Source organism: Acomys minous, assembly GCF_964271855.1.
Source record: "Acomys minous genome assembly, chromosome: 4".
In the NCBI taxonomy this organism is placed as follows: Eukaryota; Metazoa; Chordata; class Mammalia; order Rodentia; family Muridae; genus Acomys; species Acomys minous.
Genome location: NC_140486.1, coordinates 29,301,289 through 29,322,699, shown reverse-complemented (window position 1 = coordinate 29,322,699; position 21,411 = coordinate 29,301,289). Strand labels below are relative to the sequence as shown.

The 21,411-nt window shown below is 39.2% G+C and overlaps 1 long non-coding RNA gene across 1 annotated transcript in view; it reads left to right on the top strand.

Moving 5' to 3' along the window:
* The window catches only part of LOC311595572, a 31,911-nt gene extending 10,997 nt beyond the window's left edge, over positions 1-20,914 (top strand). Inside the window, exon 3 of the long non-coding RNA XR_014778495.1 lies at positions 20,836-20,914. This is a non-coding gene — a long non-coding RNA (uncharacterized lncRNA). The remainder of the gene's footprint in view (positions 1-20,835) is intronic.
* The last annotated feature ends 497 nt before the right edge of the window (positions 20,915-21,411 follow it).

Below are 21,411 nucleotides of genomic sequence, written 5' to 3'. Positions count from 1 at the left end.
TGGTACATGATGTGAGGTTCCCAAATAACCAAAAGTAATTTAAAAACAAATTATCATAATATGCCAGTTCCAGAAGAAATCACAGGGGCTGGGGAGATGGTTCAGTGGGTAAGAGCACTTGCTGTGCAAGTATAAGGACATGAGTTCAAATCCGCAGCACTCATGTATCCAGACATGGTCATGCACACTTGTAACCCGAAAACTGTGAAGACAGGAAGATTTTTAGGACTCTCTGGCTACCATCCTAGCTCTGGATTGAGAAGTATCCTGTCTCAAGTGAATAAAGTGGAAAGAACTAGAGAAGGACACTCTCTGGCCTCTGCCCATGCATGGGTATGTGCATCTCTACACAGTAGTGCAGACATTCCATATACAAGCAGCTTCCCCCCACCCCTTTCTTTAAGGAAGCAAATTCATGGTCATAACAAACCAATAGCCACGCAGAATAGAAAGCATTAAAAACTACCGACTAGAGATTTAAATTTCTTCAGGTTAATAAAAGACATCTGTAAAACCCTTGTGGCTAACGCATTTAATGATCAGAGCTGAATTATTTCCTATTGGGACATTCAGGTTAGGACTGCTTTAAGATTGGGGAGGAATGCAAAGCAGGTGACAGGATTGTATGTGTAGGGAAGGCTAAAACAGAAACATGAAGCTAATGGAGCTAATAACCGGCCTATAATGTCAGTTGCCTTCCTTTTTTTTTTCTTTTTTTTTTTTTTGTAACAGGGCATGGCTAGCATACCCTGTCCTCTGTACTTGAACTCTCTTTCTTTTTAAAAAATATATTTTATTAATTTATTCATATTACATCTCAATTGTTATCCCATCCCTTGTATCGTCCCATTCCTCCCTCTCTCCCATTTTCCCCTTACTCCCTTCCCCTATGATTGTGACTGAGGGGGACCTCCTCCCCCTGTATATGCTTATAGGGTATCAAGTCTCTTCTTGGTAGCCTGCTATCCTTCCTCTGAGTGCCACCAAGCCTCCCCATCCAGGGGATGTGGTCAAATATGGGGCACCAGAGTTCGTGTGAAAGTCAGACCCCACTCTCCACTCAACTGTGAAGAATGTCCTGTCCATTGGCTAGATCTGGATAGGGGTTCAAAATTTACTGCATGTATTGTCCTTGGCTGGTACCATAGTTTGAGCAGGACCCCTGGGCCCAGACCCGCCCGTCATAATGTTCTTGTAGGTTTCTAGGACCCTCTGGATCCTTCTATTTCCCCATTCTCCCATGCTTCTCTCACCTAGAGTCCTAATAGGATGTCCTCCCCTCTGTCCCACTTTCCTGATAAGTGAAGACATTCATGGGACATATCCCTTGGGCTAGTGTCCAGATATAAGTGAGTATATACCATTTGACTCTTTATGCTTCTGGGTTAACTCACTAATTATGATCATTTCTAGTTCAATCCATTTGTCCACAAATTTCAGGATTTTCTTGTTTTTAATAGCTGAGCAGTATTCCATAGTGTAAGCATACCACAGTTTCTTTATTCTTCCTTTATACTATCAGTGAAGAGCTCATCTGCAGGAAAGCTGCTTAGATGTAACAATACTGAATGCACACAACATGAAATGAAGGAAAGCTCTAAAGACCAGAAGAGAAAAACGACCTAAAGTATTAGATAAATGCTGTCTGTCCAGTGATGAGACCTTGCAGCACCTAGAAGTTGCCTCTGTAGGCTGAACCCAATTGCAAATAAGACCTTGGCTGCTTGCTCTGTGGATATTATTGTGTGGCATGTCAATCGCTAAGTTTTTATGGAAATACAAAGCAGCAATGAGGAAGGGCACAGCCACAGGATTGTCACAGTACGGCTGCAAGAATTACTGAAGGGGTCACAGTCATCCAGACAAAATGGCACAGGATACGGCGTATTTACTGTGTGCTTATCTCTAAACTGGTGTATGTGTGTGTGTGTGTGTGTGTGTGTGTGTGTGTGTGTGTGTGTGTGTGTTAAAGATTTTTCATAATCAAAAGTTATCTAAGGCTTGATTCCTGCTTGTACTCTGCTCCCACTCTAGACTACAAACTGTCCACATGTCAGTTTTACAAGTCTGCTAATTCTCTGCTGTCCAAAGAAGTTACTTTCTGCTCAGTCATTTTATCCTGGAAAGCACATTTAAATTTCTTAGTTTTTCTTAAATTTTGGGGTCCAGATGCTTACATTTCTTTTAAATTGCTCAACAGTGTAGCATAATGACTTCTTCCTAAACCCAAACTTAATTTTTTTGGTGTGTGATATGTTCATTATCTTAACTTTTAATTTCATTTTGCATTTGATTAGATAAGGAAAAGGTATACAATTTTAATACAAGTATGTATTCTTGTATTTGTGACTGTTCATTTCTAATTATCCTGCAACCTACTCAAGGATTGTGGCCTTCCTGACAGACATCTGTCTCGTTACATTGTGTTGGTCTTTCTTAAATGTTCCATAAGGGCTTATAAAAAGCATATGTGCATGCTCTTGATACAAAGTTTGGGACATCTGTTGGCTAAAGTATAAATAACAATTATACAATTTAAACTCTCTGTTAGCTTTTTCCTGTCCACAGCTAATCTGTTCTAACTTTACAGATACAAGTTAAAATTTACTGCTGAATCTGTGCATGACTCCAATCTCATATTTTTTTTGCAGTCTTGGGTTATTTTACTACAAACTCACACAGTTTTGTTTGTTTGAAACATAGATGTCTCTCTTTAACCAGGCTGGCCTGGAACTCACTATGTAGCCCAGGATATAACATTTTCCTGATCCGTTTCCTAAGTTCTGAGGTGACACCAACCAACCATCCTTGGCCTAACACACAGAGTTTGGTAATTGTATCCTCATAGTAAACTGTATGCCTTATATTCATACACTGGGCTGCTGTTTTGTGTAAGAAACCTTTGCTTTAAATAGAGTCCTTATAACACTGATACTTAGGTCACAGATTTCACTTTGCTCTCATCACATGTTTCTTCTTCATTTAACCTACCTTTAGTTTGCGGGTTGATTTTTCTTGTTTTGTTATGTTGTATTTTGTATTTTGTGTTTTGTATTCAACTCCTCCTCCTCCTATTTCTCTCCCTCCTCCTTCTTTCCTGAACCTGATAATCTTTGTGTGAATACATTCTCCTTATTATTGGTATAACTTTTGTTTTCTTTTCTTTCTTTCTTTCTTTTTTTTATTTTATGTTTGGTTTTAAACACTTTGTTTTTGCATTCATGGCTTTTCTTACTTGCATGTGTGTGTGTGTGTGTAACTGTCTTTTCAGCAAAGCAGCTATTATTAACTTCACTGGAGCAGCTGTGCCTACTCACAAGAGACCCTCAATGTCTCAATGCCTATCAACATTCCATCAGAGAGAGAGGGCCTGGGAAGGGCCATTAGATTTTCACCTGAGATTTTAGCCTCCTGGTCCTGCACCTCAGTGCCAGCTGCCTCCGCTGTAGGTTGTCTACTGTTCCCAAGGGATGCCTTTGGTAGCAAACTGAGTTGGGGCTTCATCATCTTTGTAGACATGGGAGAGTTGTCATCCATGTTGAACTGAGACTTTTCAGTGATGTAGCGGTTTTGATGTCACTGGTGCTACAGAAGTTCCCTTAAGCCATGCTCTAGTAAGTGAGCCCAATACATTCCTTGGTTCTCTGTCTTGTACTTTGGGGAGGTTAGGCTTTGCTGTGCCATGGTGCTTTGCTGACTGATGAAACTTTTGAACTTTCGTTTGGCTTTGAAGTATATAAAATCTCATGACTTGTAAGGTGTATGTCTTAGTTTCAGATGTGACTTTGAAAACATTGTTCACTATTTATATTTTTCTAGCCGTAACTTCTCTTTAGATTGATGTCTCCATGGAAAGTCAAATAATCAGCACCTTTCTATTATGTCATATACTAATAGTATAATGCCATTTGCTAATTTATTCAGTTTTAAATAATTGTTGATTTATTATAAAAGAATAAGAAAATGAATATAAAAGTAATTCCCTCAAATTTTGGCTTGTTTCATTTTATTTTCATAACTTACACATTTCCAAGGCAACATCCTCTTTCTAATGATGATTTTTTTTAACCTCAGCCCATTCCTTATTATACACCATCATTGTAGTTGTAGAAAACACATATGACTAGTGAGCCTAGCCACAGCTCTGTCACTGATGTGCCCATGACCCCTCTACCCTCTTTTTTTTTTTATTTCTGAGGCAGGGTTTCTCTGTGTAGCCTTGGCTGTCCTGAACTGAATTTGTAGACCAGGCTGGCCTAGAACTCACAGAGATCCGCTGTCTCTGCCTCTCCAAGTGCTGGGACTACAGGCTGCTGTAGCTTCCTTCCCAGCCCTTTTGTTACATATTCAAATTACTTCTGAATTTTAATGCACAGTATTGGGAAGTGGCTTGTGCCTTCCCTTAGCTATTTGAACACTGGTACTCATGACTTTGAATGGGGCTATAGGTCAGGATGAGTCCAACCTGCTTTGCCTCTTCAATCCTTTAAGCACATTCAACCTGATTTTTCTTCCCTGAAAGTGTTTGTGTTATTGTTGATGTCTTATAAATTTATCAAAGACCTATGTCATAGTTAATGGCTTCTCTTGCTGCAACAATACACCATGAGAATGTTGGGGAGAAAATGGTTTATTCAGCTTGCACTTCCATACTGCTGTTCATTATCAAGATAGCCAGGACAGGAACTCAAGTAAGGCAGGGAAGATCCTGGAGACAGGAGCTGATGCAGAGGCCATGGAGGGGTGCTGCTTACTGACTTGCTCCCTATGGGTTGCTCAGCCTGTTTTCTTATAGAACCCAGGGCTACCTGCCCAGGGATGGAACCTCCCACAATGGACTGTGCCCTCCTCCATCAGTCACTAATCAAAAAAAAATGCCTCACAGCAGGATCTTGCAGAGGCATTTTCTCAATTGTGGTTCCCTACTTTCAGATAACTCTAGTTTGTGTATCATGTCAACATAACACTAGCTAGCAAAACCTGTCTTGGTACATGTTGTCATCTATGTTTTTATTCTGGAATATAGTGAAGGAGAGATAAACCTGTTTTTTAGGATCCCAAGTGTGGGATCAGAACAGTCTTGTGATAGAACAGGTGAGGTTAATCCACTAGAAGACCGACAACCTCTTGTGGGAGCTTGGTTCTGGTTACTCCAGGTTCCAGCAGAAGAAATCCTGCTGATTACGCCAAAAGAATTGTTCCTTTGAACTGATATCCTTACGGTTTTGTTATTGTGTTCCTTAATCCTCTTTTCCCATTGTTTTGACTAGTCGGGTTATAAATGACATGCTCAGTTAATAAGTTGTAATAAAATATTTGGTTAAGAAAATTGAGCCTACAATATAGTACTATACTTCATATACAAATTCAGTTGTTTTTCAGGAAAAAAAATGAACTTTTTGTTGTTCTATCTTTGAGTATCTTTTGGACTCTGTGTGTAGAGCTCCTTATTTCAGTGACAGATGACATGTTTGCCTGGCCTGTTATCTGTCCACTGGAGTCAATTGTCCTTTCTTTTCCTATGCTGGTTGTGGTTATCTCAAAACTTCCTTCTTTGTTGATGATCTGATTATCCAGCAAGTCTACATTTACTTAATTTAGTCAGGAATATATTAATGTTTGATTTGGTTTTGCTTCTTAATATATATATATATATATATATATATATATATATATATGTATATATATCTTAGGTCCTTGGGTATGAAGCTTTTAGTTAATGGCCATTTATCATCTCTTTTATTTTTAAATATATTGAACTTTGTATTTGAAAATCAAAGCAAGAGAATTCAACTTACAAACGAATAATATATTGCTGCAGCTCTAATTATACCTATATTGCTACAATTAAGCTAGTCCATAATTAAAAGTCTGCTTGCACACACAGGCAGCATTAATTGAACTCACGGGGTTAAAAACAAACAAACAAAAAAGAGCATATGAAGTTGGAAGGAAAAGTGGTGGTGGATGACAGAAGAACTAGAGGGAAAAGAAGGGAGTGGACTCAGGCAAAAATGTATTCTATATGCCTGTATACAATTCTCAAATTAAATAAAATTTTGAAAGATTCTTTCTTACTGGGTTTATGCTATCATTATTTCCTAGGGAAATTTCATCTGAATTTTCCAGTATCTTTATTCTAGATAATTGTCATCTGTAGTGTACAGCATATCACTTTCTGGGTACCACACCGCCCTATTGATGGTGTCCTTGCTGGTCACTTTATTCTATCCAGGAATGTGCCCAGCACAAATCAGCTTTCTCAGAAGCTAGGGGCTAATCTCTTTCGTGTTCTACCAGCAACAACATATATTGAACTTCCTGTCTTAGTTAGGGTTTTTATTGTTGTGATGATCAAAGGTAACCTGAGGAGAGAAATGTTTACTTCATCCTACAGCCTGGAGTCCATTAGCCTGGCAAGTCAGGCAAAGAATTCCAGGCAGGAACCTAGAGGCAGCAACTAAGTAGAGGTCATAGGAGAATGCTGCTTACTGGCTTGCTCCTCCCTATGGCTTTCTCAGCCTGGCTTTCATCTACAACCCACAAAACCCCTTCACTGGTATAGCACAGCCCACAGTGGGCTGGGCCTTCCCATGGCAATCATTAATCAAGAAAAAGCCCCCACAGACATGCCTATTGGCCAATCTGATGGAAGAGATTTTCAATTGAGATTCCTTCTTCCCAGATGTCATTACCTTGTATCAAGTCGAAACAAATAAACAAAAACAAACACTAGCATCCTTCTGATACTTTTCTTATACAGGCTTCAGCTTCTGCTCTGGTTGAAGGTCATATAGTAATTAAAGATTTCTGCCATACATTCTGCCTACCATGCGTGTGTTCCAGGACTGAACTAGAAATTTTATTTTACAGCAGAGTTGAGATGGGTAGGTTTAAGAAACTTTTCTCCCCTCCCATCCCTTCTTTCCACACCTTTCCCACCTCTTCTCTCCTGTTCAGTCGGGGCTGCACATTTGGAAGTGTGTGTCGTGAAATTCTGCCCTTCCTTTTGACTGCATCTGAGGAATTTTGACTGCTCTCCCCTCTTTGTTATTCTCCCATTACAGCTGGGAATTGGGGAGTTTCAGATGTTTTCGTTCTACCCATCTTAACTTGGAAGTCAGTAAGAGGACTTAAAATAAATTTTAATCAAAGCAGTACAAACAAATGGTCACAAATCAAATCACACAAAAATATTTTGTCAAGAAACAACTGATCCCAGCTCCAGGGTGGCTGAACCTAACCTCACTCACCATATGCATTTTTCTTTTTCTCTGTAAATGGAGGGGAAAATTATATATTGTGAAATGTACGTATTATAAGAATATAGTTTGATGAGCTGAGATGACGGCTCAAAGCTGTGCCACTCTTCTTCCACCACTAAGGGAAGAACCCCAGGGCAATGACTCACTCAGTCCGCCCACGCCCACCCAGGTGGCACATCCTGTATGTATTGTTTTGCTCTAGCTTAGTTTGACTCAGGTAGAACATATAAATTTTGTATGAGTTGAATCATACGGCATATCCTCTTAGATTCTTTTCTATAGCATGAACGTATAGCTTTCATATTTTAGTAATCATCAGTTTATTCCTTATTACTGTATGGTGCTTCATCACCTGTTTTGCTTAGTAATCATACTATGGGAACATTTCAGTGAGTGCCTATTCATATCATAGTTTCTCTATTCATTTGATGTGATGGACATGTAAGTAAGCCTTTTTTTTTTCAGTTTAGCACTAATGGGATTATGTTTGGAACTTCAATGAATTTGTAGACAGAGTTTAGAAGAGTGGACATCTCATCAGTACTTGGTGGGTGTTTGAATCAATGAACCATAGACATAGAACAACTCTTATTAGGGCTTTCTTTCTTTTTTTTTTTAATTAAAAAATTTTTTAGGTCTTTCTCTTTCTTTCTCTTCTTCTTCTTCTTCTTCTTCTTCTTCTTCTTCTTCTTCTTCTTCTTCTTCTTCTTCTTCTCCTTCTTCATTGTTGTTGTTTTGTTTGTTTGTTTTGAGACAGGAGTTCTCTGTGTAGCCTTGTCTGTCCTAGACTCCCTTTGTAGACCAAGCTGACCTTGAACTCACAAAGATCCGCCTCCCTCTGACTCCTGAGTGCTGGGATTATAGGTATGCCACCTCATCTGGCTTTGTTGATTTCTTTTAGCAATGTAACTGTTAGTATTTCATCAAGTTTATTGTAGATATTTTAAGATCCTTTGGTGCTGTGGATAATAGTATTATTCTATTTTTCTTGTCCAATGTGGTTGTCAGTTTTATGTGTTCACTGTGTATTTTTTAAAAAATTTTTTAATATTATTTATTTATGTATATATCTGCATAAAAAGAAGAGAGTTGATTTGCCCAAAGCTAGAGTTCCAGGTAGTGGTTAGTGAGCTGCCTGATATGAGTGCTGGGAATTGAACCTAGGTCCTCTGTAAGAAGAATATGTGCTTTTGACCACTGAGCCACCTCTTTAGCCCATAACTGGGTATTTTTATAATTAAATTGACCATGAGTCTAGATGTTGTAATGGAGGCATTTTTTGGACTTAGCATCTACAAAATTAACTTTCAGTATCGAGATTATATTTGCGTATCTTGGTGGGCCTGATCCAGTCAGTTAAAAGGTTTTAAGAGCAGAACTGAAGTTTCCCAAGGGAGTAGTGACCTGACTGCTGAAACTTTTCTTCTCTCCAGCTTGCCTTCCTGACAACCTACCCCACAGATTTGGCACTTACCTGCCCAGCCTGGACTACCTATCATGTGAGCCTAATGCTTGCTATAAACATATAAACTTGCAAACTTACACCCATACTGTTTTGCAAGCATCCACTTTCCTTCCAATATCTACTCACCCACCTCATCTCACCAAATATATGAATGTAAGAATAAACAAGCAATATATATATATATATATATATATATATATATATATATATATATATATATATATAACTAAAGATAGCAGCCAGGTCTGTATTTGTTCTGTTCAATCACTATTAGAAATGAACTTTAAAGAAACTTAAAAATAAAATAAATATAACTTTAAAAATACCAAGTTAGCAGTAAAGTCACTAAAATGATGTTTTTATGTAAAATTAGGATACTTTATAGAAAAAGAATTACCTGCTGTATATATTCATCCAAGGTAGACTTTCAAGAAATTATTTTCTTTGGAGTCACTTAAATTTCCCTACATAGTAAGTGGGGATCCATTCTACATTGGAATAAACAAATATTAGGTATGGGAGGGGCCTCATCCAAGAATCTTAAATGCGCTGCTGCAGTTGGCTTCAAAAGTCAATCCTATAAGTTTCCTAATATAGTCTAAAGATGTGAAATCTGAGCCTGAAAGACTCTCATAACTATTTCAGGGGAATAAGGGAAGGAGCCCAAAACAAAAGAAAATAGGGTTTGTAAAAAAGAGATACATAAGCAGTCCTAGTAAATCAAAAAATGTAAGGCAAAAATTTAAAAAGTGAGTGTCTCGGCAACTTCATATCACTTGCACATTCCATAGAGTTTCCCAGATAACTAGCTTTATACAACAACTCGGGTCCCTTTGAAAAAAATGCCAAGCACCTGGTTCACTTCCTGGTTCTTCTTAAGTAGAGCAAATGGAATTTATGGGAACGATGGCATTTTTATTGATTATATTTAAGTGGTTTAGAGAAAAATTAAATAATTTTCCCGCATATTGTGCTAACATCAGAGCCAAAAAAACTAGTTGGAAAAGAAATAGAAAGATTAAACATAATATAAAATTCACTATTGAAGTTTAAAGTTTGTTACAAGACAGAAGTTTTTTTAAATTAAATCAATGGACTTAGAAGTGGAAAATATGCAGTTTTGTGATCAATGTTTCAGTAAAATGAACTTAAAGCTCCAGTACATGAAACATTGAAAAAAAGTATCCTTAAAAAAAATCTTACTTTTGTTTCCACTCCATGTAGGAAGATACTGAATCAAAGGTTTCATCTATTTCTATAGAAATGAAAATTTTAGAGGTAAACAAGCAGAAAGAAGTAGTAACAATAATATTCATACTTAATGTAAAATTTTAAATATGTATGAAATAATTATTTTACATCAAGTAGTCTTTTACTAAGTTAATAATTAAATTAACTTAAAAGACAGAATGTAAAAGATTCTTTGTTTTCTGTAATTGGTATTAGCCCCTAAGCTATTCTGTGTGGTAGCATAACTCTAACCTGTGAGATATAGTCGCAATGGATTCTTTCATTTCATGATCATAGATTATTATGAGTGTACTCATAAAATTGCGATACATACACAGAGCTGCAATGTTTGTTATCGATTCTCCCAGAAATTAATGTCATATCAATAAGATGTGAACGAGGAACTTAAATAGTTACTTAAAAAATATAATGACAAAGGAATTTATTGACATACTAAGAAATGAAAACTGTGAAACTTATACCCTTTCGTTGATATAGTTTAAGTTTTTCTTCACATTTGAGAATTTCATGTTTCCAGTAAAATATAATCATTTTCACCCCCTTCTTTTCTCCCTTCTAAATACACCCATATATGACCAACACAACTCCCTCTTAACTTCATGTCTTTTTAAATAATTTTTTATTTTTAAAGCCCACTAAACTCACCTACTGTTGCATAAATGTGTGTGGGTGTGGGACCCTCCACTGGAGCATGAAAAGCTTACTAGTAGTCACATTAAAAAATAAATAAAAAAGTAAGACTAAAGCAAGAGTCTCCCTTTCTCAGCTACTATCCAATGTCTGTGGCTTCTCAGTAAGGGGCATGGCCTCTAGACCATATATCCCATTTGCGGCAGAATTTTGACTGGCTTGATCTTAAGAAGATCTTCCACAGGTACCCATAGATGCTGTGACTTCATGACTGAGATAGGCATGCTGTGTCCAAAGGTGGCATTTCACAGCGTGCCTCTCCGTCTACTTTGTCTCACAGTCTTCCTCAATATTCCCTGAGTGGTAGTAGAGAGATTAGTACCGATGCCTTGTTTGGAGCTGAACATTCAATCCGACTCTCAGCACTTTTACTAGAGTGCTTCTTTCCGTTGACTACTGCCCACAACTAAATGAAGCTTTTGTGGCCAAGGTTGAAAACAACCCATGTCTGTCAGTGCGAGGAGCTGGGTGGTGGGTGAAGTCTAGGTGCTAGTATATTTTAAAAATAGGGTTTATAAATATTATTTGACTTAGTAAACAAATTAATATTTACATATATAAGAAAACATTTTCAGGAAATCATTTTCACTATATACAAAATAGAAATTACATGTGAAATCTTTCTAGGGGAGACATGTGAATAATAAGTGTAGCTGTGCCTCTCATTTCTGTCTGAGAAGAATAAGTTTTGTAAGAATATTAATTCTTCAAAAATTATTTACTCAAATAATGCAAATTTGTAAATGTCAGTTGATATGGTTTACAGATGACTAATATATTTCCAAAGTTTGTACATTATAAGCTTCATTCCAAGTGTGGCAGGGTAAAGAAATCCTGGGACCTCTAAGGAGTGGGGCCAATGAAAGGTCACAGAAGTAGTCCCTCCCTCCCCATCTTTGGTTTTCCATTGCCTGACTATTATTCATCACCCTTGCCAATGTGTCTTCCTGTTTCCATTGTCAATCTTTAAAACTGTGAGCTAAGTAAGTTATATGTATGTATGCATATGTATATATATGTATGTATGTATGTATGCATGTTTAGATGTATGTATGTAAATAAAGCTTTGGGTGTTTTGCTATAGTAACAAAGCAAATCAGTGCAGTTATCAAGTTCATTGAGTTATGAATAGAATAAATGCAGTGAATGTTTACCCCTAAATTACTCAGAATTCATTTGTTCTGTAATTTTTCTTATTCTGTCTCTTCTACAAGGAAATTGCACTTTCTCTGGGGCAGAGGTAGTCAAGGATTGCCTTAAATTAAGCAGAGCTTCCCTTTTGCTTATGTCAGTGATTACTTCTGGAAAGGTGATTTGCACTACTGTAGAGGGCACATATTTTACTGGGTGCTCTGGAAAAATATATCTATCATCCCTACACGTGGATATTACAGTAGTGCCTGATTAAGTTGAGTTTCGAACAGTTGTTGATCAGCTGATTAAATCACAGTTGTGCTTCTAGTAAAGCTCTTCAAAAGAAGCATGAGAAAGACAACAATGTCAAGGGAAACCATAGGGAAATAAGAATCACGAGCAAGCAATGCCTTTACCCAACTACACTGGCCGTTTGACATTTGTGACTCCTCATGTACCTTGAACTTCTGTAGATTTTGATAACACCCTATGCTGTTAGTCTAAACACAGAAACAAAACTAGTTTGCTCTTCTAGAATTTCATTGTCTCAAACAATAGCACTTCCATGGTCCAACACACTGACAAAAGGATGGAGAAGAAAAACAAGTACAGAAGAAGGTCATTGTTCTGAATGAGGCAGTGGTGAGAAAACTAGGAACCCTGAAATCAATCTGAGACCTCCAAGAGGCAGAGCTGTGAACCTGCAGTCTTTCTAGAAGATTAAGAACAGGTAGCACTGATGCTGGCAAATGATAAACATTCTGCGAGAACCAGAAAAGGTAAGTTGGGGAGAGAGTGCAATGTGAGATGGAGAGAGGACCAGTTACCATGCCCATCTTCAGGTCTGTTGCACTCAGAGAGAGATGGCAAGAAACTGCAGTTGGTAAGCAATGAGATAGGAGGAAAGTGAGGATCTAGTGTTACAGGAACAAAGTCAAGAACACTACGTGAGAAAGAGTGAGGAATCAATTGTTACAAAGGCTTCTGTTGAGTAAGAGGAAAGGATTAAATGAGTATGGGTAAAATGAACTAATTTGGGGGACATGGTAATGAGTACTTTTGTGAGTTAATCTGAAGAAATTATTGTCAGAGATGGGGTCAAGCAAAATGATTCCTAATGATCTTCTGTTACACTCATAGATCGGTGCTTAGCCTAGTTATCATCAGAGAGGCATTGTCCAACAACTGAGAGGACGGGATTCAGAGACCTACAGTCGAACTCTATGCAGAGTCAGGGAACCCCACAGAAGTGGGGAGGAAGGATTGTAGGAGCCAGAGGTGTCATGGACACTGAGAGAAGATGGCCCACAGCATCAGATAAGCAGGGCTCATAGGCCTCACAGAGACTGAAGCAATAGTCATGGGCCCTGTACAGGTCTGAGCTAGGTCTTCTGCATATACCTTATGGTTGTATAGCTTGATATTCTTGTAAGTCTCAATGGGATTTAGGGGTGTCTCTAACTCTTTTGCCTGTACTTGGGACCCTTTTTTTCCTACTGGGTTGCCTCATCCAGCCTTGATATGAAGGTTTGGGTCTAGTCATATTGTATCTTGTTAGGCCATGTTCGGTAGATATCTCTGGGAGGCCTGCTCATTTTTTTTAAAAAGGAAAATAGAGGAGGTGTTTATCTGGGGAAAAGAAGAGGCAGAGGTGGAAGGACTGGGAGGAATGGAGGGAGAGGAAACTGACATTGGGATGTAACGGATGAGAGAAAAATAAAAGCTGAAAACAAAACAAAACAACCAAGCAAATGAATGAAAAGGGGCCTCTGCTGGAGCAGCTTCTGTAGGAGAAGATCCCATAGGCTCCTTCTGTATCAAAGTTTCTCCCTGTGAATAAAGAACCAGTTGGTCAGTGAGCAGCACACAGCTGTGGCTTTTGCTAATACCAGAAAGAGGTCAGAGGAAACACAGGTGCTTGTTTACTCCACTAGAGTGAGCACAACAGAGGAAAAAATGAAATTGTCTGGATAAGGTGCACGGTCGTAGAAGTAGAGGATCAAAGGGAAATGACCTGAATGTGATGGGTCAGAGGGTCAGAGGGTCTAGAATCACTAGAAGGAGAACTTCTTGTGGTAAAGATTCTAAGCACTGGATGCTTTTCAGATCAAAGTCTTCAGGAAATTCTTCCTTGAGCAGCCCCTTCAGAGAATAAAAGGGCGACTTTCATCACCACTTCCAGGCTTGGGTGAGACCTTGAGGTTCCACTGAAGCTGTTTCAGCCGACCCACTTTCTTTTTTACTATTATTAATTTATTTATTAATTCACTTTACATCCTGGTTGTATCTCCCTCCCTCCTCTCCTGCCAGTTCCACTCTCCCTCCTCCTCCCGCTCCCCTATTTCTCAGAAAAGCGGAGTCCCTCTACCAAACTACCCCAGCTGACCATGTAGCATCAGGGCTGGGCTTGTCCTCTTTCCCTGTGGCCTGGTAAGGTAGACCTGCCAAGGGGGAGTGATCAGAAAGCAGGCAACAGAATTCATGTCAGAGACAGCCCCTGCTCCCCATAATAGAGAACCCACATGAAGCCTAAGCTGCTCATTGGCTACATCTATGTAGAGGACCTAGGTCCAGTCTATGCATAGTCCTTGGTTGGCTCTTCAGACACCACACACCACTCTGGGCCTTGATTGGTTGGCTCTATTGGTCTTCTTGTGGAGCCCTTGTCACCTGTAGGTCATTTTATTTCCCCACCCCTTCACTAAACTCTATATGTTTTGCCCAATGTTTGGTTCTAAGTTTCAGCATCTGTTTTGAAACACTGCTGGGTAGAGTCTCTCAGAGGGCAGCTCTGCTAGGCTCCTCTCTCCAAGCATTGCAGAGTATGGTTAATAGTGTCAGGGGCTGGTGTTCTCCCCTGGGGTGGATGTTGGGTTGGACATTCCTTCAGTGTCTAGGAGGATATGAGGGGGACTTTAGCTGAGACTCCTAGTAGCAGGGGCCATGGAGACTGAAGAGGACACCCTCCAACTAGACAAGATTCCTAGTGGAGGGAGGAGAATGCCAACCCAGCCACAAAAACTTCAATCCAAAACTTACCCTGCCTACAAGACATGAAGGGATAAAAATAGAACATATAGGCCAGAGATTGAGAGAATGTTTAACTCACCATTTAAAAAAAATGAAGGCCAGGTAGTAGGGGTAGCAGTGAGAACTTTCAGAAGAATAGAAAATAACAGAGTACCAAGGAAATCAGAGAGCATCACATTTTCTAGAAAGAAAGAAAAATGGTATAATGGTAGCAAACTCAGGAGAGTCAGACTGGCATCCATCTTCTTCAGCATGCTGACTATTAGAAAATGTAACACTTTAAAAAGTGAGGAGAGGCTGGCAAAATAAATACAAGTCCAGCCCAGAAAATTTACCCACAGAGAATTTCAGGTCATACTATGTATCAGAATCCTAGGCTGGAGTGAGAAGTTAGGGTCATTTATACGTTTGCAAGTTCCCAACTCCTTATCCAGTTCTTTTTCCAGGGATCATCCACATTTTACAGTGCGACTCAGTGAGACTCAGTTCTACAGCCTCAGATATGGAAGGATAATGGTGGAGCCTTCCCCACTAATGCCTCAGTTCTGCCATTAGACATCGAGTCTGAGACACTGAACTGAAAGTCAGGGATGAAATGTTAAAGGAGCAGGAATAGAACAAGAGGGCAAGTGCACAGCATCTACCTTTTTAAAGTGACCGTTCTAGGCATGTGCCTCCCAAGTCTTGTTCTGTAGGTTTTATCATAGCTGTCTGACTCCCTTCCTATGGAGTTCCCTTCTGACTGCGATAGTTTTAATTTCCTTGGCTAACAGCTAAGAATCCTCTTTTATTTTATAATTAAATTATATTCCAGGTAATGGCCTTAAAAATCCATATGGAAATTTGGCCTAGGTGGAGAAAAAAGCAAGTGAATAGTCTCTTCATTACTGTTATTTTCTGTCTTTGAGAGAAGGGTGATTCGTTGGCTCTGTCCATGACCATTACAAGAATCACAAGGAACTCAAAGCCTTTGAACTGATTCAGAAGGTTTCAAGTGTGTTGGGTGGGGACATAACTCTATCAAGACTTGTATAAAACTTATTAAAAATTTTATTAATGTATTCATATTACATCTCAATGGTTATCCCCTCCCTTGTATCCTCCCATTCCTCCCTCCCTCCCATTTCCCCCTTCCTCCCCTCCCCTATGACTGTGACTGAGGGGGACCTCCTCTCCCTGTATATGCTCATAGGGTATCAAGTCTCTTCTTGGTAGCCTGCTGTCCTTCCTCTGAGTGCCACCAGGTCTCCCATCCAGGGGACGTGGTCAAATATGAGGCACCAGAGTACGTGTGGAAGTCAGACTCCACTCTCTACTCAACTGTGGAGAGTGTTCTGTCCATTGGCTAGATCTGGGTAGGGGTTTGAAGTTTACGGCCTGTATTGTCCTTGGCTGGTGCCTTAGTTTGAGTGGGACCCCTGGGCACAAATCTGCCTATCATAATGTTCTTCTTGTAGGTTTCTAGGATCCTCTGGATCCTTCAACTTTGCCATTCTTTTTTTTTAAACTTCAGTCCAATCTCTTAAAGCCACAGAGCTATCAACGCAAGGACCCAAAGTGCAATTTGTTGAGGAAACTTGCTGACAAATAGTATCAATTCAATTCACCACTTAAATAGAGATTTTCAAAGTTATGTGGGGGGAGGGCTAGAGCTGGAGTTACAGGTGGATCAGATATGGGTATTGGATATGAAACTTGGGTCCTTTGGGAGAGCAGCTCTGGGGATCCAACATCCTCTTCTGATCTGCATAGCTGGCCCTCACGCACACACGCGCGCATGTGCACACACACACACAGACTAAGAATAAAAAAAATTACATGAGTCATGGACAAAGAAGTGAACATTCAGTTCAAAGGGGATATATACAGTTCATCTTGATCGCTGTTCTGGCAAACAAAATCATATCCTCCCAATGTTATTCACTACTATATAGTTCAAATACCCAGACTTCCTCAGTATAGTAAAGATGAAAAAGTTCAGACTTTGTGATGTGAGGGTCTGGAGTGTCCCATCAATCTCAAGATCTCAGAACACATTAATGTTAACTGTGGCTTGTATCATACAAGCGGTAAGGAGTGGGGACAGGGGAAGAGGGCAGTATCATAGCAAAGTGGGACAACTGTAACCTTCCTGGAAGGTCCTTTGTTTTAAAAGATGATTTGGTATTTAAACTAAAAGGATTAACATGGGTCTTATAACATATGTAGATAAAAAAAGTACATGACAAAGTAACACTAGGAGGTGGACATGGTGATTCGAAGTCTACAATCGCAGCACTTGGAAAGCTGAGGCAGAAGAATTACTGTGAGTTACAGGCTAGCCTGAGCTACAGAGCAAGATCAAGATCGTGTCTCAAAAATAATAGGTGGAGGAACCCTTTTTTTTTTTTAAAGGAAAGCAAAGAGCCTGTTTCCTGTTGAGTTGCATGAGTTCTTTGAAGTCCCACAAGGACAAGACAAAGCAGCCAGGACAGATGCTGTGCAGATGGTAACTTGTTATCACAGCAGTATCACACAGCTGAGGGATTATATGCATTTATAGCATCCAGAAGCAGTCAAATCATTCTGGAGAGGAAGGGAAAACGTTACCTCATCCTTCGCTTGCCTGTTGCAAACACAACCCTAAAACATGGCCCAGGAAAATAGATGGGGTAACATTCTTGCCATATATAAGGCATTCAGGACTCATGGCAAATGGCTGTCTGGAGCATCCTATAGTTGCTATAATTGATTCCTATAGTTGAATAGTTGTGTCCCTCTATGTTGAAACAATCTCCAATATGGCCATGTTGAGAGGGACCTTTGGGCAATGATTGGTGGTGAAGGCTCCGCCCTCTTTATGGAGTTATTACTCTCTTAAAAGAGGCTTTAGAAAGCTTGTGGCCCCTTTGGTTCTTCTGCCATGTGAAAGCCTGTGGCTCTGCCATTTCTGCTGTGGGAAGATTCTGTAAGAACCTCTGTCTATGAAGCAAAGAGGTATACATCAGCAAATACTGCATCATCCCGAGTCTTGATCAGGGACTTCTCAGGCCCTATGTATTCATAGTCACGTTATTACCATCTTCTTCCAGACTTCTGCATATTTTTACCTAGAGATAAATTTCCTTTTTTTTCATAGAAAAATATAGATCTAAAATATATATTGGTCTTTTGCTTCCTACTTTCTAACTGTTCCAAATAATAAGATATGAAACTCTTCAATATATGTTTATGCTTATTTGCAGCATAAACATCACATGTATGTTTATAGTATACAGTTTATTTATGGGAAGGAAACTCACATATCATTTTGGACCTAGGGCTCAGTGTGAACAAAACAGCAATTAATTATTGCCTTTCTCATGGTTTTTGTTATATTGTGTGACTCGTGATTTTCTGCCTCTTTGCTGTAGATTGTATTAGTCTTTTATTAGTGGCTTGCTGGTATATAAATTGAACAGTCACTAAACAAAACAAAACAAAAAATGAAGTATGCAAGCCTTGGGGAAAAAAAACAACCAACCAACCAAACAAACAAACAAAAAAAACCCCACAAAACCCCCGAGCACCACGAGGGATTTTCTAGAAGAGTCCAATGAGAAGGAGGCACTGTTCAGAGCTGAAGGTTAAACAGCATGAGTAATGAACCTGGTGTGATCTGTCTTAAATATATTTACACATTTATGAAATGTAAGCTTGGATCACGTAGTGTCCATAAATTAAACAGCCAACAAGATTCCAAGATGAAGTCATTTTATTACATAGGAAAGTTTAATTTATCAACTTCAAGAACCCAGAACACTTATACTGTCTTTTGAGCTTTCTGAATTCGTTTGCTTGTTTTGGTGTTTGGCCCAGTGAAGGATATCTCAGGAGATCATATTTTATAAATGAATGCAAACATATGAAGCAACTTGATGGTCTGGACTTTATACTTAAACAAGTTTGTGTTATCCTGGCTTAATTCTGTCCCCCATAATGCAGACAAGTCATATTTTTATTAAAGAAAGCAGACAAAAGCCTGTCTTAGAAGTCCTGAGACTGGAAGTGAGGAGTCACTTGAATCAATAGAATCAGCGCTGTTAATTCCACACAGATGTCTCCGTACATTCCTGTAAAATTTCAGACTGAAAAGGAAATGTTAGTTACACCCTTCTCCTAACAGCCTAGGCGAAAATATTTCACATATTCTATGTATGTTTTACTAACAGAAAAAAAGACAAAAATGAAGTAATTGTCACTTTGAGTTTAGTATTTTATTATTAGTTAAAAAAAAAATCCACACATGCACTTAATAGGCAGTGCCTAACCTTTTCTCAGTGTCAATCTCCACGTTTCAAAGCATAAAAATTCAATTTGTGTCTTCAGACAGTGATTGGGAAAACAATGTGTTGACAAGATTTATATTTATTTCTAGCACACTGAATAGTGCCCCCGTCGTGTGTTTGTGCTTACTCTTAAACAAGAGGGGATGGGTATAATTGTTCTTTACAAACGCTGACAAGGGTAAAGACATCATCTGAAGGAATTACACAATGGCTAGTGTTGGATGGTTTGGATCATTTTTTAGTCTCCATTTTAGATTCTCCAGATCATCTTCAGATGGACCACTAGATCATAAGCTCTTAGTTGGAAACTGAAGAAACTGTTATCATTTCCTACCAGAGCTAAATATATACATATATTGCATAGTTGTCAATCTTTCTTCTCCCATCCAACTTCTAACCAGGCTCAACCTACTTAGCTTCCAAGATTGGACACATTCAGATACATTAAGAAAGAAAGAAAGAAAGAAAGAAAGAAAGAAAGAAAGAAAGAAAGAAAGAAAGAAAAAGAGAAAAAGAGACAATCTACGCTCAGAAAAGCTAAAGAGCTTACCATAAGTTACTTGTCTAGAAAGTACCAACAATAGGTTCTGAATCTGGAATTATTCCTGATGACTTATGTGCCTGTAATATTCCAGTGCTTAGCATGTGGGATTTCCCTAATAGTCATTTATTAATCAGTCAGCATCTAAAGGCCACTGAAATGGCATTTCTTGCTATGAAAAAGAGCATCAAGTTAATTTGGGCCTAGAGAACCAAGAAATGCTTTTCAAGGAATTTAGTGATAGTGATGGCAGATGAGTGAGTGCTGTTAAACATTTTTAGGCAAATGTAGCTTGCAAGTTTTCAAAGGTAAGCAGTGAGCTTACAAGGCCCAGTTTTAGGACTGTCACAGTGCCCTGTGTTATACACTAATGTATAAAAACAATGCTGAAGGAGCTTGAAGATGCACATTTCTAATGCCTAGCTTGTATAGGAGCTTCTTAACAGGAAGGAGAGATTTGTTGAGCACATGTGTTTAGGCTGGGGAAACACAAGCAGTAAACTTTCTTACAAGGTGCTGAGAACATAGCTTCAGAAGTTGAGATCAGTTAGAGCTATTGAGTATGGGGTTGATTTGTGGCTTGTAAACCCCATCCAGATGTGACCTGCCAAGAGAAGTCAAAGTTATTACTAGCCCCCGGCTGACTCTAAGGGGCATAGGTATATGAATCAGCATCTCACTTGGGGACTCCTTGCAGAGAAAGATGCTGGAGGAGAATTGGAGTTTGTTGGTACCCCGCAGCCAGCCTAGGGACCTTGCCAGCTACCGCAGCCTTGGTTTGATATCACTCTGCTGTTGGTGTTCTTAAAGAAAATACTTGCAGAGGAAACCGTCGGAATAAGACACATGTGCAATCAAACTGAGGCTTCTTCCTCTGCACTTCAAAAGGTTGAAAGGTGTTATAATTTCTCCTTGTTTGGTCAAGAAGTTAGAATGTGCACACACAACGCATTCGGTGACAGTATGCACTGCTCTGCTTACATTCACCAACATTTTATATTAGCAGGAGTCAGGTATTTGAAGGGAAGGCGCTTTTTCTTGCTGTGTATAGGCCTAAGCTGGAAGTGCAGAGGGTAGCCTTTTTGCTAAAATGTCAAGCGGAAGGCTGAAATAAAGAACCTAACGCCAAGCTTTGCTTCTTTCTTCTTCTAGGTCAGCAGGTGTCACCATGTGGGTCATGACCCCTTTGAGCAACAAACGACCCTTTTACAGGGGTCACATATCAGATAACCTGCATATCAGGTAATATATATATATATATATATATGAGTTAGGTAAGTTGAGAAGCACTTTTTTAGATGCCATCATCTCACTGTTGACAGTAGATATATTTGTTCAGGCTTCTCATCTCTAAAGGCTGACATGGATGAACAGTTCACGGTCACATATGCCAGGTTGTCAGAGATCAGAAGGACTGGTGAGGAAGCGATTCAGTAGGGAAGAAGTTAGGTATCACAAGAAAAAATGCTACTTATTTTCTCCGTAAACAGGAATAAACTATTGAATCCTCTAGCATGGGATTTGAGTGGGAGAGAACGGCATTGCTTTATCCTCATGTTAGTGACTAGCTCTTATTCTGCTAAGTCTCCTACATAGGTTTTTCATGGACTTTTGGAGAGCGGGTTAGAGCCAGCAGGTAGAGTACCCTCCAAGGAAGGTATACGTGGAAGGACCTGGAAAGGCTAAGAGATACAGAGATGCGGCATGCACCTTGAGCAACAGAGCTCT